The sequence below is a fragment of the Neurospora tetraspora genome (genome assembly GCF_033439725.1).
Source record: "Neurospora tetraspora strain CBS 560.94 chromosome Unknown B0H65scaffold_1, whole genome shotgun sequence".
In the NCBI taxonomy this organism is placed as follows: domain Eukaryota; kingdom Fungi; phylum Ascomycota; class Sordariomycetes; order Sordariales; family Sordariaceae; genus Neurospora; species Neurospora tetraspora.
Genome location: NW_026944383.1, coordinates 4,644,463 through 4,651,321, shown reverse-complemented (window position 1 = coordinate 4,651,321; position 6,859 = coordinate 4,644,463).

The window sequence follows — 6,859 nt, the reverse complement described above, 5'->3', positions numbered from 1 at the left end:
CGCCGGCGTGCCTGGTGTGTTCTGGCCTCTGCTGGCCTCTTTTTCCAACCGCCCCTGTAATTTGCCTGCAGACCGTTGACTACTAAACAAAGAAGGAAAGCTGGCAACGTTAGGATGAATTCAACGGTTGTGTGATGATTGGAAAAGAAATAAAACGAGGTTGGTGATGTATACCTCCAGTGAAGCTGGGTCAGGTTTAGGTTACGGAGCTCTCTAGGTACAAACCTTTGGACTCGCTGATCTTCTTTGCCTGTGTGTGATGAGCGAAAGTGAGCTGCCTCGCTGCCCTGAAGCCTTTCACTCTAGCGCATGTTTCTTGTCCCCTGATCCCAGACGACAATGCTGAGGGCCGCTGCGAAACACCGTGAAACCTGGGGAGCTGGGCAAGCTGGGGTTCTAGTGGGTGGGTATGTATAACCAGCCGAACGGGGCGCCACGGACCACGACATTGTCTCTGGATGCTGAAATGTTATCGCCGGCCAGGCTCAGTCAGCAGAGCAGCTAGGGCTCCAAGTTGTATCGACTCGTAATTCTCGGAATTCACTATGCCGAGCTGGAGCCTTCGGGACATCTACTTGCCGAGACCATTGCAAGAATGGTTTAACGCCCTTTGAAGAGCTCTGGAAAAGGGGAGTGCGGAGCATCATGCTCTCCTGGTGATCGCTGTTGGCGTCTTTTACTTCATGTGTAGTGACATCCTTTGCACGGTAGCGAACTCTTGCCTAGTCTAGTCTGACAGCTGCTTGGAGGTGGTGTGCTTGCCCCGGTGCTGGGAAACATCACGTCGACTGATACCCTTCACATTGGAGCTGTCTGGCGACTTGATGATATGTGCTGTCACGATGCGCCTTTTCGTCTCCTTTCTTGCTGTGCATGATACATCATTGGATGTTTTTGCTATGGCCTGGCTCAGTGGGCATTCGCAAAAGGTAGCACGATGCGATGGTGTGAACACATCTAGGGCCAGACCCTTCAAGTCCTTCGTGCCAGGTCATTCATAGGAGTGTCTGTGCCCTTCGCACATCCGCGTCTTGTGGTAGCAAAGGGTACCTGCCTTGTACGGTGCCCCTTTGCCAGTCGATCAACCGATTTTATGACCAATACCCGGTCTAGGAACATCAGGATGCCGGCTTGTCCACGACACTTGTGTTTCCACGTATTTCCACTAGATTGTTAGTTAGAGCGTTCAATGGAAAGGTGGCTCAATCTAACATGACTGGCAGAGCGTTTCATGAATTTGATAGAGTTTCAGACGGTCCGGTACTTGAAGCCGAACTTCAAGTGACACAGCACCGCCGAAATCCACTCTCCCATCACCACGCATAAAACGGCCAGCGTGATATATGATGGGATCTTGAGCAGGTTGATGCGCCCACGGGGCGAGGCAAGTATGCACAGGGGTGGCACAATCTCCAGAATCCGTAAGAGGGGAGTAATGAAGTCCGCGAGCCTTCCGATACCCAGTGCCGGTAGTCCAAAAGCAGAAGAGCGATGATATACCGGTCATATGTACGATCATGTCTGGAGATTCAGGCCGGCTTGGTTTGTGAGCATCATATTGGCCCAGATGTAGAAGGTCCGCCACTTCCTATGATGCAATTGGGTGAGAGGAGATGGGCTTTCATCCCCAGTTTCGGTAGCGCAGCTGTATCCATGCCGTTACAGAGAGGTCCACGTCAATATGGTGGGAATTTCACCTGTTAACAGTTTGTGTGTGATATTAGCTTGAAACATATGTAAGCTCAGCCCATGATATTCCCCAGACCAACGACAAAGCAAATCATGCCGAAATGTGGCACGGACAAGCCAAGATTGCAACCAAAGTTGGTGAGGACCTTGAATACAACATGCTGTGTGAGCGAGAAGGGGAAAGGGTTCAGGTGGTAAAAGTTGGAAGTGATTAACGAGGAGGAACGGCTGTGGTCGGTCCGCTGATTGGGCTCGTTGCTGGTCCCAAGCTCATGGGACCGTTGATGTCTTCAAGGGTTCTGAAGAATCGCCATTGCCAGGCCCGCTGGCTCAAAATGCATGAAATGTGAGACATGGGCGGGTAGCAATGTACCGCTTATCCCCTTGTTTTCTCTCGTACTCTTCAATATTAGATTTCCAGGTTCCTCGGTTGCTTAACCGTAAGCTATGATGTTGTCATTTTCTCACGGACCATATGTTTGCCGCCTGGAGTGACTTGTCAAGCTGACTTGCAACACAACATGTATGGCGGTGGCCGGCTGAAAACGTGGGGTTAAACAAGAACAAGGATCAAGTTGATGATATGTTCCTCAGATCTCATGCGCAGGACAGCATCACGTCGTGCTTCTGCTGGCTTGTGAGTATCTGCCCTGAGGACTGTCGTCGTAGATGAAGGCCAATCCTGGAGAGTGTTTATCCTATGGTGGCTTACACTTTCTGCCAATGACGGACCATCGACCTGTGCCAAGAAACTCCCTGCTTGATATCCGGCCGATGTCCGCACATCGCGGGACAAGCGTCAAGAGAAGTCGTCATGGTAGCAGCGCTCATGGTGCTGTTCAAAAAGGGGCGGCAAAACCGGAACACGGCTGGAGCACGACGTCGTCAGTCATCAACTGGGGTTCCACCATAATACATATCATGTATGTAATGGGGCTGTAGGGTACAAATCCGGTGACGATGACACTGCGCCTCAGGTCGTAGAACGACGTGGATGCCTTTTCTGTCGAAGGCAGGATTTGGAGCCTGTCATTGACATTGGCAGCAGATACTGTCGCCAAGTCGTGCAGGTCCGGGGAGGATCCTTCAAACGCAACGGTTCAACGAAGGATGGATGGGTCCTTGTGAACGAGCAAGCATCTTCCCCAGACTCGCGTGTTGGATGGTGGCGCGGGCAGACAAGGGAAGGATGCGGAGACGAGATGACATCCATCCTCGATCCAACCTCACCCTCCGAACGACAACACAAACCGACGTCCATGATGGTATGGACAATGAAATCTGCAGCGGGACGCTATGTAACCTCCGCTTCGCTACGACATGGCGGGGTAGAAGTGTGAGGGTGAATGCGACACAATGGTGATAATTCTGGGTGCTGGGCTGCTGGGGTAGAGCTCCTGTCCCGAACTCTGTGATGGATCGGGCGGGAGGTGGGGAGATGTTGTGGGTGTCAATGTGCTCCCATTCCACCCGTCTGTAGGACCTAGAAGTTGAGTGAAGATGACAGGAGAGGACGAGTTGGGGGTTGTTGGTTGTTGCTCTGAAGGAGACGACGTCGCTTGTAGTAAAGTGAAGAGGGTGCAATGGGAATGGAGATGGATGTAAGTGTAAAGAGGTGTGGTTGCAACTGCAGTCCCAGAACCGAAACCGGATGTGCATTGCCGTACAATATTATCTCTGTCCAGCCATGATTTTGCCGCTTATTATGCGATTATAGTCGATATAACTGTAGCGCTACCAATATTTTGCTGCGCAGATTGCCGCTCGGACCATCCAACGTCTCTTTATTCCCAACCAAGCTGCAAGTCCGCGCCCAGATGCTACATCAACCTCTCGCTTGATATGCTGATCGTCTGATCCGTCGCGATAGGATCTATCAGTTCATACCCTGTATTATTTATACGCTGTCAAGATGAGAACTTCTCTGGACCAGCAGAACCGACCGCCTTGAGTGTGAGTCTTGCCGTTTCCTGCTGACAGTTCTATCGTAGAAATACCTATGTACTCAATCAACGCCGTAGATGGATACGAGACAGGCGCAGGTGGTAGCAGGCGGGACGGGCAGGCATCCTTGATGATGATCCCATCACGTTCGCTCTTTTCCCGCTTATTATTAGCCTGCGCTGCCGGCCATACCATCGCTGCCATCCTGAGACTAGGGGACACCGTGCACGGCATCCATCCATATACACCAAGGTACTGTGTGAGGTGTGTGATGCAATGGGGAGACAGGTAGAGAGATATGTCGTTTTCACTCTCCCGAAGACCTGTGGCTTGCCGCGTTGGAGTGTTACTTGCCTACTTACCTCTAGCTCCGTCTCATTGCGAACAATGAAAGTCGTACTGGCCACGGCCAAGTTGGACAAGATTTGTGCGATGGCAACCTCTCGTTGTCATGCATCACAGAAGCATTGATCGAGTTTCAATATCAAACTTCCTCAGACATGGAGACATGGTAGGCTTGTCCCGTTCCCCGCCCCATGGCCTCTCGGCAACATATGCAATCACACTGCTGAGACTTCTACCTACAGATCACTTATTACACTTTACCGCCATGTCTTTTTGGACACCATCTTTCCCCATAGCCGGCCGGCATCTCTGAAACCTACAGACGCGGAACATCGACCAGTCAAACCCGCGAGGTCTGATATTTTGGAGATCGGGCTCTTCTCCGTTATGGACTGCTCTGGTTAACGTATTCTTATGCTACAGTGACATTCTGCCTTTTTGGCCAAGTCGAGAGGTTGGCTGGCCATGCATGCCTATGGAGGCCTAACCGAACGGCTTGCCGCAGTTCTCACTCGTTGGCTCTGAATGAACAGGAACTTCGTGTCCGGTGCTGCCTACAACCACGATGGCCCGCTGCAGAACACCACTGTTCTGATCAGAAACGATGTTGAAGGGGGTCTGATACGAGTGAAAACACGGGTCTCACTATAGTGTTTGGATTGTTAGACTCGAAGGACCCTTATCATCGATGACCATGATTCAAGATCAGGAACAGGCAATCACTGAACCATTCCATTTTCGATTCGCGATGACGACGAGAAGGAAACAGCGGCAAAAAGCAAAGACAAAAACAGCCCAGACGCCGGGGGAGATCTGCAAGCAGCCCCACAACCAACCGCCCGCGCCCCGGGGTCACTGGTGATGCGGCCAGGCACTTCTTCCCTGACAGTAGCGTGAAAGCGCAGTCAAGGCCAAGGCAAAAATGGGCATGATATTGGCCGAGGAGACTGGTATTCGCATCCGGTCCGAGTGCGCCTTGTGCTGCGTGCAAGCAACCGATTTTCCTCGGCTGCAACCTACCTGCAATGTGCTGAGCTGTGCGTGTCAAAAGGATTTCACACGCCGTTGGCGATTTCTCGCCAACTTGCCGTTACCCCTTTTCGATACATGATATTGTTGGCATATCGTTGTGGTTCATCGACCAGTGTTGGCATTCACAAATCCTTTGCCAAAACTGGACAGACCCCTATGGTACAGGAGAAGGTGAGGGAGAAGGTGAAAAACAAAACCCTATGTTGTCCTCTGTCCTACTCCACCATGTCCCCTTCATCTCCCTTCACCTTGGAGGCTATCGGTCCCCGGTCTCCTCAAAGCAATAGCCACACAGTAAGAATGAACTCCGAGTCGCCTTTTACGGCACACTACTGCGAGCTCCCGCTCTTGCAGAAGCTTGTCCCACCTATCCCGTGTTTTCATCTTCATCGTCCTACCTTAACCCCTTGATCTTTTTTGGTGACCGCCCTTCATGTGTTGCCCGTGTTCCCGTCTCTGCCTTGGCTGCCTTTTTTGCCTTTTTCTCCCTTCAAACGGGAGGCCCTAGGAGGCCCTTGTGTGAGTGTCTGTTGTGAATCTTCTCTCGAAGAGTATACCGAGTACCTACATAACTTTCCCATGAAGCTACTCACATAACACCACAGAAGCAAATAAACAATCTCGCCGTTCACACACAAAGAGAAAAAAACCATTGCCTAGATCTGGCCAATTCGATTACCAAATTACCCCTACCTCCCGCTCGGTACGTAGGTATTTAGTATGTAACTACTATTTACCGTATAGGCTGGAGAAAGAAAGGGTAGAGTTGGTTCCACAGATCACAGATGCCGCCGCCGTACTGCGTTACTGCGTAGTGCCTCAGACATTCATTGTACACACACTCAAAAGGTTAATATCTGTATCTACCGAACCGCCAACCGCCAACCGATGGAACCGAACAAGACAAGACATACCTTAGGTAGGCAGGACCCCCAACAAACAATAATGGTTTCACCAGACCAGCGGCAGGAGGAGCAAGATATATCCCCCCCCCAATTCATCTCTCTCAACTTCCCTTCCCGTGTCTCGATGTCTGGCAAGATGTAACCCCGCGCATGTATGTAATGTGTCGAGTGGATGTGCGTACTACAACAACCAAGATTTGTTGTTGGGTAGGTTGTTTATCACCCCCGCCTGGCCCCTGTCCTGCTCGCAGTGTCTTGAAGTCATGACTTTCGTGCCGGAGACCGGCGAAGGGGGCAATAAGCTACCTACATACGGGCAAAGAAGTGTCTAGTTCGATCTGCATCACCCATAATATAGGCAGTAACTGTGAAAGAAGGAGACAGCTTGCAGATGTTCTCAGAATGAAATAGTGTTTTAATATAGCAGAGCCTGACCATGACTCTGCCATTGTATCAATTCTTCAGTCCAGACAAAGAATCGACACCAATTCACTCCTCCACTCGTCAGATATACCAACAAAAACCGAGACACATCCTGCATCGTGGATGTGGCACAGAGTCCCTGTCTTTCGGTTCACGATCACGATACGGTTGAAAAGGAGGCGTTAGTACTTAGTAGCGGCCTCATTGGTGTGACGTGAGTTACGGCTTGTTCCGGGAGAGTACCTTACCGATCTTGGTTTTGTTGGAAGGAGTGAAAGTGTCCGGGGTAGAAGGAGGAGGTATGATGTATACCTTCTGTGTGAACATACGATTGTAGCAAAATCTCCCAAAGGTTTGTGTCTGCTCACCATTTCCAATGGGCTAGCGAGATAAAAAAGAAGAAAGAAGTCCACTGGAGATCTCGACGGGGAGAATGTTCACCAAAAGTCTCGCAAGTGTCTGGTATCAGTTGGTGACCCGCGTAACAAAGCGGTGAATCACCAAGAAACAAGGAGAAGATG